This window comes from Macadamia integrifolia, chromosome 6 (assembly GCF_013358625.1).
Source record: "Macadamia integrifolia cultivar HAES 741 chromosome 6, SCU_Mint_v3, whole genome shotgun sequence".
In the NCBI taxonomy this organism is placed as follows: Eukaryota; Viridiplantae; Streptophyta; class Magnoliopsida; order Proteales; family Proteaceae; genus Macadamia; species Macadamia integrifolia.
Genome location: NC_056562.1, coordinates 6,127,125 through 6,145,386, shown reverse-complemented (window position 1 = coordinate 6,145,386; position 18,262 = coordinate 6,127,125).

Below are 18,262 nucleotides of genomic sequence, written 5' to 3'. Positions count from 1 at the left end.
CTGAGTCTACTCTCTTCAACTTTCCACCAATCTTTAGCACCACCTGTCAGCTTAGCGATAGCTAGTTGGACCTTTCTTTCTTCAGACTTACGGTACCATCGGAAGTAGTCATCAAAGGAGTTCAGCCAGTTATGGAAGTAGAGGGGATCATGCTTTCCGTTATACTCCTTCAATTCCAATTTAACCTTATATATATCATCATGATGAAATTGGTTGCCCTCATGTTCATCACACTCTTCACCTCTAGCTAGTGTGTTTCTTCGAGCTTTGAAAGTGAACCTTTTTGGTACAGTAGTGTTATTGTTGACTGTAGGCTGTGTATGAGACTGGGCAGCAGTAGTCTCTTTCAGTTCTGTAAGTTGTTGGTCTATAGTATCCATCCTTGCATTCATTAGTTGGAGGGATTTCATCACATCCTCCAGTGAGTATTGTTTAGAACTCTCTTCAGCCATAGCTCTAATACCACTTAATGTAGAACTAGAATCACAAGCGATCCTAATCCGAGGCAGGATCTGAAATTCTGGCTGAATAGAGAAGATGTCCTCCAATAGCATGGTTCTAGCTCTCAAACACTCTCACAACAAACAAATAAAAGGAAAATAAGAAAAGAAAGAGAACTCGATAGGGGGTTGAGAAGCGGGAAGAAGAACTAGTGAATGGGCGTCTCACCCAAGCTGTCTCTCACAGTTTTCCAGCACAAAGCTTTTTTTTTTTCATTCAAATATTCAATCAAATTCGTGTTCAATGTTGTAGCCACTTATAAAATTATATAAAAGACTCAAAACTGACTCAAATGCTAAAAAGGAAAAGCCTAACCCAATCCTTAACTAACTGGGAAACCTAAACTGACTAGAAAACTAAAATAACAAAGAAAACAAACTCAAAATAGGACTCTAACTAAACTAATAAATTAAATCCTGTTTGCCTACTTTCTACCCATATTTTTTAGGCCCATTAAAGTGGCCCATTAATGTAGGACTAGATTTGACAAACCAAACTAGACCCAAAACTGCAGGAAATTATAAACCAAAGAACAACCAAAACCAGCTCTAAATATATATATATATATATAGTATATATACCAGATAACAGGATCGATCTATACCAAAATCTAGGGAAATAGGGATCTCCTGGTTCTGTATGGTAAGAAGAACGAGACCGGTGCAATACCGTACTCCGATCCAGCAAGGAGACTAACACTAAGATAGGTGTGATACCTTACTTAGAACTAATTCGTGCAGAATAAAGATAAATAAATAAAAGAACAAGACCATGAACTTAAAATATAAGGATATGGAATTAAAAACTGCTTAACTAGATCTATTTCTCAGAATCAAGAGGCACGAATGTAGGCTTTGATCCAAGGATAGAACAAGAAGCAAGCTATATACAAAATGAAATGCAGAAAATAATGATGCAATTTGAAAATTAAAGTAAACTTTGCATATAATATTTGGAGATCTTTGATATAGAACTTTGGGTAGGTATAGGTTGGAAGGTTTGAGAAGAAGAGGGATGTGTTGATCTAAGAGAGATCTTTGGAGTTTGCTGGTGCTAACCTTTGAGGGCGATCAGACTTGTAGGGACAATCAAAACCTGGAGTTGTTTGAAGGCCGACGGAGTACTTGGAAGTCCGGCGGAGCTTTGATGAACTTTGCAGAACTCAGAGGGCGAGGCTTGCTTGGGAGCTTCTCTCTCTTAATTCTGATATTTTTACAAGTGATTTGGGAAATGAGGTAGTGCTCCTTTTATAATACAAGGAACACATTTGAATTACATTTGGGTTTTTGGTGCATTTAGGTTTCATTTAGTACTATTGAAAATTACAATTTGAACAGTACTGAATTTCATTACATTTGGTACTGTGCCCTTGAATTTGGATACTATTTATGGGCACTGTAGGCGCCGAAAGTTGGAGATGGTCTTGTCTTTTGAATTGGAATCTTCTATGATCGCACCACGGCATTCCACGTGTCAGGGACACTGTTCTCCGTATTGGTTTGACCAAGGGTATTTGTACCATATTCATTTGAGCCTGGTATTGGCCTGACTGTCCTTTAACCTGGGACAATATCAGTACCTCCTTTCCTTAATAGGTTGTCCGAGGTTATTTAACTAGGTGAGTTTTCGACTTCACCAGTAGGCTAGGTTTAAAACCGTCCTAGCAGACGTTAGGGACCAAATCAAAGTTTGGTCAAAGAGGATTTTGATTTTGTGGCCCGACGAGACTTGCGGGAGGTTACTTCTTTGAATTTGCTTGAAGAGGATGCCTTGGAGTTGGCAGGCTCGTAATCAGGGTCATCTTCATAGGGATCTTGGGCCATTTGCTGAGTGTGGCAATGGGCCAACATAGAACCTTTGATGGAACTAAGACTATAAGCACCATCGCTGGAGTCTTCTTCGTTGTTTGAGTCAGAACCCAACTTAGCCAGACGAGCTAGGAGGGCCTCCTTTCTTTTGATACTTGACTTGGATGAGCTTGGAAGGGTCGGAATAGGTTTGAGACCCGTAAGACTTTGAATGAGTGATGTTTTTTCGCATTTTGATACATCACAGTTGTCCCACCATTTGATGTTGAAGATCTGGCAAAGGACTGAAGCTACCTAGTCGTGAGTCTGGAAGTCATAGATTTGATACTCCCAAAAAAGTATCCATGCCAGGCGGCAGTGGAGGAAAAACCGGAGAAGGTCAGGTTGGTGAGGATGAGGAGTGGAGTTTTGGCAGAATATTTGAAATGAATTTTGTATTTGTGGTGGAAGGATATCGACCATAGGACCATATTGATCCCACCACCGAGGAAACCAGAGGGGAGTTTGGTTATTGAATCTGTATTCAAAACAAAAGAACCATGAATGGCGGTTGATTCTGTTTTGGAAACAGAAGGCTTTGAACCAGGCCTCCTGGTAATCATAGTATGTGTAACTAGGAGGGTTGAAGGTATTTGAAAATTTTCTTGTGGTAAGGGGGTGACCGCCCCAATCTTGGAGGTTGAGAATTTTGCAGATGGTTACCGTTGTATGGGTAACCAAAGATTGATCATTTTTGTCAAAATTAAGTTTGAATCTGACAGAGTCAGTGTCCACGAGGATATACTCGTAAAATTCTTGGTTTTTTGCAGCAGAGGGGGAGTGATGGTGCCATCCTTGAAAGAAGACATTTTGAGCCAATTTGATAGGTGAGTCAGTATATTTAAAAAGGGATTCTTCAATAGTGAAGAGATCTTCTTTGTAAGGTTTTTCATGGTATTGGCTTTTGAGTTTGGGGCCCTGGGCAGTTTGAAGAGGCTTGGCTTGGGTAGTTTGTAGGCTGGAGCTTGTCTTGTTTGTGGTTTGAAGAGGACTGGCTGTTGAGGAAAGGACCACGGCATGGGAATAAGGTTTGCTTGTGGATGCCAATTGGAATTGGCTTATTGTAACTATTTGGTTTGGTGGTGCAGCAGAGGCGCCATAACTGGATTTGGTTTTTATAAGGGAATTTGAGGAGGTGGACTCCTTAGGGGGAGCCATCCTGAGAAGATTGATATTTGGAGTCTTTCCCTATAGGAATTCACGAGTAAGAAAGTCAGGGACATAATTAGTTTCTCCTTTATTATACTATTTGAAATTCAAAATTTGAAAGTAAAGCTTGCCATCTGGCAAAGATTTGTTTGGATGCAAGCATAGTTTTTAAGGCGCTGGTAAGGTGACGCCTTAGCAGCGCCTTGACGCTGATGCGGTCTAGAGATGGTAAGGCAGTGCTCTGCCTTATGCGAAGTGGCGCCTTATGGGTTTTTTTTTTAAACACATTTTAAAATTACTTGATGAAGATTCCAAATATAGATTTTTTATTGGTAGGTGTATGGTTTTGTTAACACTTGAGATGTATGGGATCAACTTTACTCCATCAAAAATAACCAAAACAAACAAAACACGATTCACAAACAGAGTTTGGATTTTGTTAAGGGTTTTAAGAAAGGGCTTTGAGAAGGAATCAAGGAATAAGGAAGAACCATTGATCCAGGCCACCATTTTGCTCCGGCAGGGGTGAGCTTCATTCCTCTTTGACGGGAGTAGAAATATAGTGGATGACCTTAGGACTTAGGCACTCATAGAGGTAAGTATAATAAATACTTGTATTTTTTATGTCTTCTTTTCTTTATATTTATAATTGTTTCATAATTATGTATTTATATTATATGTTAATATGTTATGATGATTAATGATTGATGATTGATGATTGATGAAGATGAACTTAGTTTATTCAATTTATTGATTTGTTTTCATTGGTATGAATAAGAACCTTTAATATTTATTTAACATATGAGTAATAAGATTCAATTAGGATTTGAGCCAAATAGATTGGTTTTATAAAAAAATTACACAAGAACGCTTTAGTCGATAAGGCGACGCTTTATGCCCGCCTTATCGCGAAGACGCTCTGAAAGACCCTCAAACGCCTCCGTCGCCTTAAAAACTATGGATGCAAGGTTTGAAACATCATTTTGTAAAACATATTTAGCTGCGCTACAATCAACACGAACTAAAAATGGTTTATTTAATAATGCATTTTGAAATTTTTGGATGCAAAGAACAATGGAAAGAATTTCTTTTTAAATGGTACTATAATTCTTTTAAGTAGAATTCCATATACCAGAAGTAAATTGAACTAATTGTTCTTTGTTGTCGTTGTGAAGTTTCTGTATGAGAATTCCTCCGTATCCAATATCTGAGGCGTCGGTTTTGACGATTTTGAAAGCCTCAGGATTAGGGATAAATAAACAGGGGATTTCTTTAACTAATTTTTTGATAGTTTGGACAGCTATGGTTTAGGCTGGAGACCAAGGAGTTGGTTTCTTTTTGAGCCGAAGGTATAGAGGTTCAGCAACTTTACTAATTTGGGGAAGAAAATCACGAACGTAATTTAAACTTCCTAAAAATCTTTGTAATTGAGTTTTGTTAAGGATTTGGTCAGGGAATTTCTCACCAAAAGTAATAGCACGATCGATAGGGGTAAGAGTACCTCTGTCGATCAGATGGCCAAGAAATCGAACTTTGGTAAGGAAGAATTCCATTTTTCTTTTGGAGAGAACAAGTCCATTTGATTTAATAATCTGGTAGAATGTCCGTAAATGTTTGAAATGCTGTTCTACTGAATCAGAAAAGACAAGGACATCATCAATATAGACAATAGTAAATTGTCCATAAGAATTGAAAATGTCATTCATAATCTTTTGAAATTCACTAGAAGCATTTTTGAGGCCGAATGGCATGGCATTCCATTCATATAGGCCGAAGGGAGTTGTGAAGGCAGTTTTGTATCGGTCCTTTTCATGGATCTGGATCTGCCAAAAACCAGATTTCATATCGAATTTTGAAAAGATTTTTGCTTGATAAATCCTTTATAGAAGATCTTTTTGATTTGGGATAGGATATCTGACTCATAGAAGGGCGTCATTTAAGGGTTTGTAATTAACAACTAACCTGGGAGTACCACGCTCAATTTAGGCAGCTTTGTTAACATAGAAAGCTGTACAGCTCCAACGAGAAGTACTGGGCCGAATAAGGTTTTTAACCAGGAGGTCATTAATTTCTACTTTGCATGTTTCAAGAAGAGTTTGATTCATTTGGGCCAGTCGGGCTTTGGCCGGGATTTGGAGAAGTGAAAAACCTGAGGCATAAGGAAGAGAAACCATATGCTATTTGCGGTGCCAAAAGGCATCAAGGACATCAGAACAAAGGTTGAGTTCGAATTTGGATTTGATTTGATCAATTTGATGAATGGTTTTGGGATTTTTAAGTTGTTAAGAGATTCTTTGGTGAAGAAGCTCTGCTTTAAGGAAATTTAATTGCTTAATTTTGTTGAGACTTTGGTTAGTAGATGTTTGGGCTTGTAAAAACGGAAAGACAATTTTTTGTCCTTGAAATTTTGTTGTAATACCATCTTGGGTTATTTTGAAATGTTTGATTTTTTCTAGGAAATGTAGGCCAAGTATTATGGTTTGGTCCAGATCTTTTGCAAGGATAAAAGTTTGGGGAAGGCAGAGGCCTTTGCTACAAACATGGGTATTTGAAAGTTTGTATTGGACATTCAACCCTGACCCATTAGCAGTATTAAGCCGTTGGGTCGTCATTCCATAGAACTGGGTTGGAATAGCGCCTTCATTGATACAGTTGAACTGGACTCCTGAATCAACCAGGGCAATGGCCAAAAATTTGAAAGAGGCATTAATCACAAGGCTTATGTGAATATACCAATTTTGGCAGGAAATTGTGGACACAAAACCAGGAGCTTCAGGGTTAAGCTCGGATGGTTCATGGTTAGCAAAAGGATTTGTTAAGGGTTCTATGTTTGAAGTAGACTTGTTGGTTTTGTTGTCGATTAAGGAGAGATAATTGTTGTTTGATGTGTTTGATTTCATATTGCAAGGTTGCACTGGTATTTTCAAGAATTTTGATCCGACTGGAGTGGTCGGGAATAGAAGGTTTTGAAAGTTTTTCAAACTTTTGCATAATCTGTTGAAGATTATAAGGTTGGGGAGTATTTTCTGTAGAAATATTTTGTTTAAGATATTCAAGACAGGCCTTTTTATATTATGGGTTTGTCAGATTATCAATATATTAAAAAATATTTGAATTGGGAGATGCACTAAGCATCCGGACAGATTTGGGAGCACAATCCTCACAACTTAAACCAATAATACAAGAATCACAAGCACAGGCTTGAAAATTCTCGTTATCAGTTGAACTGGAAATAGAGTGCTCAGAGACATGAATTTAATTTAGTTTGTGAGTTTCTTTATCGGAAGAGGAAGACGACATTTCATGGAAAAGGCAAGAATTTGAGTTTTATCTTGTTCAGAAATTTGTAAAGAATTAATTCTTTTGGATACTCTACAATATTTGGCAATGTGGCCAGGTTTACCACATCTGAAGCATCCTTGAGAATCAGGGTTTTGTTTAAAATCCTTTTGATTTTTAGGTGCCTTGAAAGGCTTTTTGTACTTATTATAATTTGGTTTTGAAGAAGATTTTTAATAAAATTCTGGGCTAGTAAATGGTTTGCGAGAAACATATTTCTTGGATTTATAAAAATTTTTGTAATATTTTCTTGAAGATTTGTGTTTATGTTTTGTGGGTGGTTTAAGGGGAGCAAAACCGAATTGCTCACAGAAACCTCCTAATTCTTTTTTGTAAAATTTGTTTTCTTTATTAATTTGTTTTCTTAACCTAATATCAGTGCAAAGGGTTAAACCTTCTTCAAGAATTAAGTTAATTATTTGGCCATAAGTCATTTGGTCGTATGGGATAATCCCATCATTTTCTTTTCTGAGTCTTTGTTTAATTTTCTCAGAAAAAAGGGTTGGAAGACCTGTAAGAAACTTCTCTTTCCAGCAGGGAAGATTAGCATCAGGTCTGGTAAGGAATTTGGTCAAGAAAGTGTCTTTGTACCATTTGAAATCATGAAGTTTTTTGCACCTAAGGTTTGATAATTGTTCGGCAGTTCTATCTTTGAGGCGGGAAGGATTACCTAAGAAGTAATTTGCTATGCTGAAAATAAGGGTATTCACAGCATCTTCTATAGGTTCTCTCCTAAGTGATTGAGGAGGGGATCTCCATCAGGAGAAGTTTGGATAGCCGTTAAAATTTCTGTTTTTTAATCATCGGTCAGGACATAATCCCACCAACCTTTGAGTTGGCCAGTAAAACCGGAAATAAGTAAAGTAGCAACTACACTATCTTCAGTATTCTGGATGCGATGTACATTGCTAACCATAGTCATTTCCTGAAGTTTGTTCATGAGATTATGTTCGGACAGACCATCTATGTTCCATTCATAGATGATGCCACTTTGGTAGGAAGCTTGAGGGGGTTTTCCTCTTGCTTCGATTTGAAGGTCTGTAAAAGTTGGGTTTTGTGTGGAGCTTTGCCCAATTTGATTAATTTACGGGAAAACGTCGGACTCATAATCTGAATCAGAGGATGAATCCGAAGAATAACCTTTAATGGTGTGAACACCACCATTACGATTGCAGATTCAACGGTTGGCTGACTCTGAATAGGTGTTTGAGGGGCTTCTAAAGAAGTAAGACGGTGATTAATTTGATCAAGAATATATGATTTGTTAAGTAATTTTTGCTGTTGTCTTGGAATATTATAAGGTTTGAATAAAGGGGTTGAAGAAGGAACCGGAGCCGGAGTCATAGGTGACGAGGCTGAGGGTTTAGTTTGGATAAGGCATTCAACTTGTGAAAGTTGATCACCTATGGTTTGAAGACTTAAATTTGTAAAATTTAATTGTTCAATTTGTTTTCGCTTTGGGTCTTCTTGATCAGTTACTTTGAGTGGAGAAGCGATTATCTCAGTATTTTTAAAAGCATAATTGATGCTTTCCACCGGAGGATGGATAGCAGTAGTAGTTGGACCAGAATTAAGGTCCAGGATTTATGAGAAGCAGTTTGGGTGCAGATTTGGTTATGCCAAGGGTATTTTATGTTGTTATCCTAGGCATAAATATCAAAATATGTAAAAAAGAAAACATTTGTTTTAAGGTTTGTCATAAAATTATACCAATTTGTTCTGATTTGAGCTTGTTGTTCAAGATTAAAGGTTTTGAAGAACCAATCACATTTTTGTTTATTTTTTGATGATTCAAAGTAGGTTCTAAGGAAAGGTTTGTCAATTTGGTATTCATGATCGACTTGAATCATGTAGACTCCAGAGCTTTGTTCTGGTGGTGCTACATCAGAAGGTGTCGGAGATTGGGGTTGGTTTTGGTCAGTTTGTTACTGTCCAGAGGGGGTAGGTTCAGATACAGATGATGCAACATCATAAGTACCGTGGACAATATTCTAGCTTTGGTATAATCGAGAGAGATTTAAGCTATGGGGTGGAGTCCTAAGAGGTGGAATCCAATAATCAAATGAGGTTGAGGCATCTGAATAAGATCTTCTGGAATTTTGGTAGACAGATGGAGGTGGTTGTCTGTTAAACCTACGAGTTACTAATCCATCTGTATTTTGGGAAATTAACTGGATGTTTGTGTTTGAAACTTGGGGTGGAATGGCAGTCGTTTGCAGCTGCCATTCAGCAAGGAAAGAAATGTCTTTCCACTAACAAGTTTTGGGTAAACAATTTGTCCTTGCAGACAATCAGTCTCAAGGTAAAGGGTATGTCCTTTAGGAGAGCATTTGAGGGCTCGGGGACGGACAGTCTTTATAGCTTTGTATTTGATGCGATGGATGATGGAAATTGGGATAGATCCATGCATCATCCTGTATCCGTGGGTTTTGAGGTTGATTTTGAGGGAATGAAGAATATTTGGGTCCTCAAGGGCAATAGATATATTTGGGTAGATATTGAAATGGATTGGTCCATAACAAAGGCTTGTTTCAATGGCTCCTAAGAGGGAATCATTGAAATCAAGGAATCTTTGGTCACGAAGGGCTAACAGGAGGGATGTGTTAAGTCCTTCACGATGAAGTGGTTTGATGGCAACCTGAACTAGGCCGACATGGACATAATTAAATTTGTGGTTTTGGTAAAGGTCCTGCAAAGACCTAGGATCAAAAAGGGTAATTTCTTTGGTTTCTGGAGTGAAGTTGATGGTTTGTTCGATGGTTTTGATGGTCTCGAATGAAAACCAATCTTTGTCATAAACTTCCTTTTGTGAAATCTTTGGCATATCCCATTTTTTAAGTCTTTTGTCTAGGTTCGTTATTTGTTCATCATTATAGAGCACATTAGAACTTGTGCTCACCTCACTTGCCGATCTCATCGACATGGAGCGGGATAGACGGCTCATTGTTTGAGATATCTTAATCTTGGGGTAACCTCCTAGATCTAGTCATTTGGCAGGGTATTTCCAACTTAATTTGGGCACAAACGTGGTCTTACACTCTCATCTGCCACTCCTCCCAAAAGTCCAAGGGTTTATACCTTCGTCAAAAACTAAATTAATTGGTTACTCAAAAGAAAAGAAATCTACTAAACAAAATAAGCCGAATCCACCACTACCGTGGCTCTGATACTAGATAACAAGATCGATCTATACCAAAATCCAAGGAAATAGGGATCTCCTAGTTCTGTATGGTAAGAAGAACGAGACTGGTGCAATACCGTACTCCTATCCAGTAAGGAGACTAACACTAAGATAGGTGCGATACCTTACTTAAAACTAATTTGTGCAGAATAAAGATAAATAAATAAAAGAACAAGACCATGAACTTTAAATATAAGGATATGGAATTAAAAGCTGCTTAACTAGATCTATTTCTCAGAATCAAGAGGCATGACTGTAGGCTTTGATCTGAGGATAGAACAAGAAGCAAGCTATATGCAAAATGAAATGCAAAAAATAATGATATAATTTGAAAATTAAAGTAAACTTTGCATATAATATTTGGAGATCTTTGATACAGAACTTTGGGTAGGTTTGGGTTGGAAGGTTTGAGAAGAAGAAGGATGTGTTGATCTAAGAGAGATCTTTGGAGTTTGCTGGTGCTAACCTTTGAGGGGCGATCGGACTTGTAGGGACGATCGGAACCTGGAGTTGTTTGAAGGTCGACGGAGTACTTGAAAGTCCGACGAAGCTTTGATGAGCTTTGCAGAACTCAAAGGGCAAGGCTTGCTTGGGAGCTTCTCTCTTAATTCTGATTTTTTACAAGTGATTTGGGAAAAGGGGTAGTGCACCTTTTATAATACAAGGAAACACATTTGGGTTTTTGGTGCATTTGGGTTTCATTTGGTACTATTGGAAATTACAATTTCATTACATTTGGTACTGTGTACTTGAATTTGGAATACTGTTTGGGTGTACTGTAGAGGCCGAAAGTTGGAGTTTCTTTTGTCCTTTGATTTGGAATCTTCTATGATCGCACTACTGCATTCCACATGTCAGGGACACTGTTCTCCGTATTGGTTTGATCAAGGGAATTTGTACCATATTCATTTGAGCCTGGTATTGGCCTGATTGTCCTTTAACCTGGGACAGTAACAGTACCTCCTTTCCTTAATAGGTTGTCCGAGGTTATTTAACTTAGGTGAGTTTTCGACTTCACCGGTCGGCTAGTTTTAAAACCGTCTTAGCAGACATTAGGGACCAAATAAGGGTTTGGTCGAAGAGGATTTTGATTTTTGTGGCCCGACGAGACTTGCGTGAAGTTACTTCTTTGAATTTGCTTAAAGAGGATGCCTTGGAGCTGGCAAACTCGTAATCAGGATCATCTTCATAGGGATCTTGGGCCATTTGCTGAGTGTGGCAATGGGCCAACATAGAACCTTTGATGGAACTAAGACTGTAGGCACCATCGCTGGAGTCTTCTTCGTTGTCTGAGTCGGAACCCAACTCAGCCAAACAAGCTAGGAGGGCCTCCTTCTCACTTTTGATACTCGATTTGGATGAGCTTGGAAGGGTCGGAACAGGTTTGAGACCCGTAAGACTTTGAATGAGTGACCTTTTTTCACATTTTGATACGTCACAGTTGTCCCACCATTTGACGTTGAAGATCCGGCAAAGGACTGGAGCTACCCAGTCGTGAGTCTGGAAGTCATAGATTTGGTACTCCCAGAAAAGTATCCATGCCAGGCGGCAGTGGAGAAAAAACCGGAGAAGGTCAGGTTGGTGAGGATGAGGAGTAGAGCTTTGGCAAAATATTTGATATGAATTTTGTATTTGTGGTGGAAGGATATCGACCATAGGACCATATTGATCCCACCACCAAGGAAACCAGAGGGAATTTCTTTGACCAATTTTTTGATAGTTTGGACAGCTGTGGTTTGGCCTGGAGACCAAGGAGTTGGTTTCTTTTTTAGCCGAAGGTATAAAGGTTCAGTAATTTTACTAATTTGGGGAAGAAAATCACGAACATAATTTAAGCTTCTTAAGAACCTTTGTAATTGAGTTTTGTCAAGTATTTGGTCAGGGAATTTTTCACCAAAGATAATAGCACTATCATTAGGGGTAAGGGTACCTCTTTCGATCAGATGGCCGAGGAACCTAACTTTGGTGAGGAAGAATTCCATTTTTCTTTTGGAGAGAACAAGTCCGTTTAATTTAATAATTTGGTAAAATTTCCTTAAATGTTTGAAATGTTGTTCTACTGAATCAGAAAAGACAAGGACATCATCAATATAGACAATAGTGAATTGTCCATAAGAATTGAAAATGTCATTCATAATCTTTTGAAACTCACTAGGAGCATTCTTGAGGCCGAATGGCATGACATTTCATTCATATAGGCCGAAGGGAGTTGTGAAGGCAGTTTTGTATCGATCCTTTTCATGGATCTGGATTTGCCAAAAACCAGATTTCATATCGAATTTTGAAAAAACTTTTGCTTGGTAAATCCTTTGTAGAAGATCTTTTTGATTTGGAATAGGATATCTAACCCATTGAAGGGCATCATTTAAGGGTTTGTAATTAACAACTAACCTGGGAGTACCACGCTCAATTTCGGCAGCTTTGTTAACATAGAAAGCTGTACAACTCCAAGGAGAAGTACTGGGCCGAATAAGTTTTTTAGCCAGGAGGTCATTAATTTCTACTTTGCATGTTTCAAGAAGAGTTTGATTCATTTGGGCCGGATGAGCTTTGGTCGGGATCTGAAGATCTGAAAATCCTGAAGCATTAGGAAGGGAAACCATATGCTGTTTGCGGTGCCAAAAGGAATCAGGAACATCAAAACAGAGGTTATACTCAAATTTGGATTTGATTTGATCAATTTGATGAATGGTTTTGGGATTTTTAAGTTGTTCAGAGATTCTTTGGCGAAGAAGCTCTGCTATAAGGAAATTTAATTGTTTGATCTTGTTGAGATTTTGGTTAGCAGATGTTTGAGCTCGTAAAAAGGGGAAGACAATTTTTTGTCCTTGAAATTTTGTGGTAATACCATCTTGAGTTATTTTGAAAGGCTTAATTTTCTCTAGGAAAGGTTGGCCAAGAATTATGGTTTGGTCAAGATCTTTTGCTAGGATAAAGGTTTGGGGAAGGCAGAGGCCTTTGTTACGAACATGGGTATTTGAAAGTTTGTATCGGACATTCAACCCGGACCCATTAGCAGTGTTGAGACGTTGGGTCATTTGCTCATAGAATTGGGTTGGAATGGCACCTTCGTTGATACAATTGAGCTGAGCTCCAGAATTAACAAGGGCAATAGCAGAGAATTTGAATGAAGCATTAATAACCAAGGTTATGTGAACATACCAGTTTTGACAGGTAATGGTTGACACAAATCCAGGGGCTTCAGAGGTAGGTTCAGATGGTTCTTGGTTTGCAAAAGGATTTGTTAAAGGTTCAATATTGGAAGTAGAGGTTTGATGGTTTTGTCGTCGATTAAGGAAGGATAGTTGTTGTTTGATATGTTTGATTTCATACTGCAAAGATGCAGTAGTGGTTTCAAGAGTTTTGATTCTACTGGAGTGGTCGGGAATAGAAGGTTTTGAAAGTTTTTCAAACTTTTGCATAATTTGTTGAAGATTATAAGGCTAGGGAGTATTTTGTGTAGAAATATTTTGTTTAAGATGTTCAAGACATGCCTTTTTATGTTTTGGGTCTGTCAGGCTATCAATATATTCAAAGATATTTGAATTGGGAGATGCTCTAAGCATCCGGACAGATTTGGGAGTACAATCTTCACAGCTTAACCAATAATACAAGAATCACAAGCACAGGCTTGAAAATTCTCATTATCAGTAGAACTGGAGACAGAGTGCTCGGAGGCTTGGACTTGGTTAAGTTTGTAAGTTTCTTCATCAGAAGATGAAGAAGAAGTTTCCAGAAAAAGAGCAAGGATTTGGGTTTTATCTCGCTCGGAAATTTGTAAAGAATTAATTCTTTTGGATACCCTACAATATTTGGCGATGTGGCCAGGCTTACCACACCTAAAGCATCCTTGAGAATCAGGGTTTTGTTTAAAATCTTTTTGATTTTTAGGTGCCTTGAAAGACTTCTTGTATTTATTATATTTTGGTTTTGAAGTTTTTTGGTAAAATTCTGGTGTTGTAAAAGGTTTGCGAGAGACATTTTTTGGATTTGTAAAAATTCTTGTAATATTTTCGTGAAGATTTGTGTTTATGTTTTGTGGGTGGTTTAAGGGGAGCAGAACCGAATTGCTCACAGAAACCTCCTAATTCTTTTTTGTAAAATTTGTTTTCTTTATTAATTTGTTTTCTTAACCTAATATCCGTGCAAAGGGTTAAACCTTCTTCATGAATTAAGTTAATTATTTGGCCATAAGTCATTTGATCATATGGGATAATCCCGTCATTTTCTTTTCTGAGTCTTTGTTTAATTTTCTCAGAAAAAAGTGTTGGAAGACCTGTAAGAAACTTTTCTTTCCAACTGGGAAGATTAGCATCAGGTCTGGTAAAGACTTTGGTCAGGAAGGTGTCTTTATACCATTTGAAATCATGAAGTTTTTTACATCTAAGGTTTAATAATTGCTCGGCAATTCTATCTTTGAGGCGGGAAGGATTACCTAAGAAGTAATTTGCTATGCTGAAACTAAGGGTATTTACAACATCTTCTATAGGTTCACCTAAATGATTGAGAAGGGGGTCTCCATCAGGAGAAGTTTGGATTGCCGTTAAAATTTCTTTTTTTTTTATCGTCGGTCAAGACATAATCCCACCAACCTTTGAGTTGGCCAGTAAAGCCGGAAATAAGTAAAGTAGCAACTGCACTATCTTTAGTATTCTGAATGCGATGTGCATTGCTGACCATAGTCATTTCCTGTAATTTGTTCATGAGATTATGTTCGGACAGACCATCTATGTTCCATTCATAGATGATGCCACTTTGGTAGGAAGCTTGAGGGGGTTTTCCTCTTGCTTCGATTTGAAGGTCTAGGAAAGTTGGCTTTTGTGTGGAGCTTTGCCCAATTTGATTAATTTGAGGGTAAACTTCGGACTCATAATTTGAATCAAAGGACGAATCCGAAGAATAACCTTTAATGGTGCGAACACCACCATTACGATTGGCAGATTCAGCGGTCGGCTGACTCTGAACAGGTGTTTGAGGGACTTCTAAAGAAGTAAGACGATGATTAATTTGGTCAAGAATATAAGATTTGTTAAGTAATTTTTGTTGCTGTCTTGGAATATTATAGGGTTTGAATAAAGGGGTTGAGGAAGAAACCGGAACCGGGGTCATGGACGATGAGGCTAACGGTTTAGGTTGGACAAGGCATTCAACTCGTGAAAGTTGATCACCTATGGTTTGAAGACTTAAATTTGTAAAGTTTAGTTGTTCAATTTGTTTTCTGTCTGGGTCTTCTTGATCAGTAACATTAAGTGGAGAGGCAATTATCTCCTTTTTAAAAGCAAATTTGATGCTTTCCACCGGAGGATGGATAACAGTTGTAGTTGGACCGGAATTAAGGGTCCAAGATTTATGAGGTACCCTTACCCCTCTGATACCATACCTTCGGCTAAAAAAGAAACCAACTCCTTGGTTTCCAGGCCAAACCACAGCTGTCCAAACTATCAAAAAATTGGTCAAAGAAATTCCCTGTTTATTTATTCCTAATCCTGAGGCTTTCAAAATTGTTGAAACCGACGCCTCGGATATTGGCTACGGAGGAATCCTTAAACAGAAACTTCCTAATGATAACAAAGAACAAATAGTTCAATTCACCTCTGGTATCTGGAATTCTGCCTAAAAGAATTACAGTACTATTAAAAAGGAAATTCTACCTATTGTTTTATGCATACAAAAATTTCAAAATGCATTATTAAACAAATCATTTTTAGTTCGTGTTGATTGTAGCGCAGCTAAATATGTTTTACAAAATGATGTTTCAAACCTGGCTTCCAAACAAATCTTTGCCAGATGGCAAGCTTTACTTTCAATTTTTTAATTTCAAATAGAATATATTAAAGGAGAATCCAATTTTGTCCGTGACTTTCTTACCCGTGAATTCCTACAGGGCCAAACTCTTCAAATCAATCTCCTCAGAATGGCTCCCCCTAAGGAGTCCACCTCCTCAAACTCCCTTATAAAAACCAAATCTAGTTACGGCGCCTCTGCTGCACCATCAAACCAAATAGTCACAAGAAGCCAGTCCCAGTTGGCATCCACAAACAAACCTTATTCCCATGCCGTGGTTCTATCCTCGGCCGCCGGTCCTCTCCAAACCTCAAACAAGGCAAGCTCTAGCCCACAAACTACCTAAGCTAAACCTCTCCAAACTGCCCAAGGCCCCAAAACCAAAAGCCAATACCATGAGAAACCTTACAAAGAAGATCTCTTCACTATTGAAGAATCACTTTACAAATATGTTGACTCACCTATCAAATTAGCTCAAAATGTCTTCTTCCAAGGATGGCATCATCACTCCCCTTCTGCTGCAAAAAACCAAGAATTCTACGAGTATGTCCTCGTAGACATTGACTCTGTCAGATTCAAACTTAACTTTGTCAAAAATGACCAGTCTTTGGTTACCCATACTACTGTAACCATCTGCAAAATTCTTAACCTCCAAGATTGGGGTGGTCACCCCCTTACAACAAGAAACTTTCCAAATACCTTTAATCCTCCTAGTTACACATACTATGATTACCAGGAGGCCTGGTTCAAAGCTTTCTGTTTCCAAAACAGACTCAATCGCCATTCATGGTTCTTCTGTTTTGAATACAGGTTCAATAACCAAACTCTCCTCTGGTTTCCTCGGTGGTGGGATCAATATGGTCCTATGGTCGATATCCTTCCACCACAAATACAAAATTCATTTCAAATATTCTGCCAAGACTCTACTCATCCTCACCAACCTGACCTTCTCCGGTTTTTTCTCCACTGCCGCCTGGCATGGATACTTTTCTGGGAGTACCAAATCTATGACTTCCAGACTCACGACTGGGTAGTCCTTTGCCGGATCTTCAACGTCAAATGGTGGGACAACTGTGACGTATCAAAATGTGAAAAAACGTCACTCATTCAAAGTCTTATGGGTCTCAAACCTATTCCGACCCTTCCAAGCTCATCCAAATCGAGTATCAAAAGTGAGAAGGAGGCCCTCCTAGCTCGTCTGGCTGAGTTGGGTTCCGACTCAGACAATGAAGAAGACTCCAGCGATGGTGCCTACAGTCTTAGTTCCATCAAAGGTCCTATGCTGGCCCATTGCCACACTCAGCAAATGGTCCAAGATCCCTATGAAGATGATCCTGATTATGAGCCTGCCAGCTCCAAGGCATCCTCTTCAAGCAAATTCAAAGAAGTAACTTCACGCAAGTCCCGTCGGGCCACAAAATCAAAATCCTCTTCGACCAAACCTTGATTTGGTCCCTAACGTCTGCTAGGACGGTTTTAAAACTAGCCGACCGGTGAAGTCGAAAACTCACCTAGTCAGATAACCTCGGACAACCTTTTAAGGAAAAGAGGTACTGTTACTGTCCCAGGTTAAAGGACAGTCAGGCCAATATCAGGCTCAAATGAATATGGTACAAATTCCCTTGATCAAACCAATACGGAGAACAGTGTCCCTGACACGTGAAATGCCGTGGTGCGATCATAGAAGATTCCAAATCAAAGGACAAAAGCAACTCCAACTTTCGGCCTCTACAGTACACCCAAACAGTATTCCAAATTCAAGTACACAGTACAAAATGTAATGAAATTCAGTACTGTTCAAATTGTAATTTCCAATAGTACCAAATGAAACCCAAATGCACCGAAAACCCAAATGTAATTCAAATGTGTTTCCTTGTATTATAAAAGGAGCACTACCCCTTTTCCCAAATCACTTGTAAGAAAATCAGAACTAAGAGAGAGAAGCTCCCAAGCAAGCCTCGCCCTCTGAGTTCTGCAAAGTTCATCAAAGCTCCGCCGGACTTCCAAGTACTCCGTCGGCCTTCAAACAACTCCAGGTTCCGATCGTCCCTACAAGTCTGATCGCCCTCAAAGGTTAGCACCAGCAAACTCCAAAGATCTCTCTTAGATTAACACATCCTTCTTCTCAAGCCTTCCAACCCAAACCTACCTAAAGTTTTGTATCAAAGATCTCCAAATAATATATGCAAAGTTTACTTTAATTTTCAAATTGCATCATTATTTTCTGCATTTCATTTTGCATATAGCTTGCTTCTTGTTCTATCCTCGGATCAAAGCCTATAGTCGTGCCTCTTTATTCTAAGAAATAGATCTAGTTAAGCAGCTTTTAATTCCATATCCTTATATTTTAAGTTCATGGTCTTGTTCTTTTATTTATTTATCTTTATTCTGCACGAATTAGTTCTAAGTAAGGTATTGCACCTATCTTAGTGTTAGTCTCCTTGCTGGATCGGAGTACGGT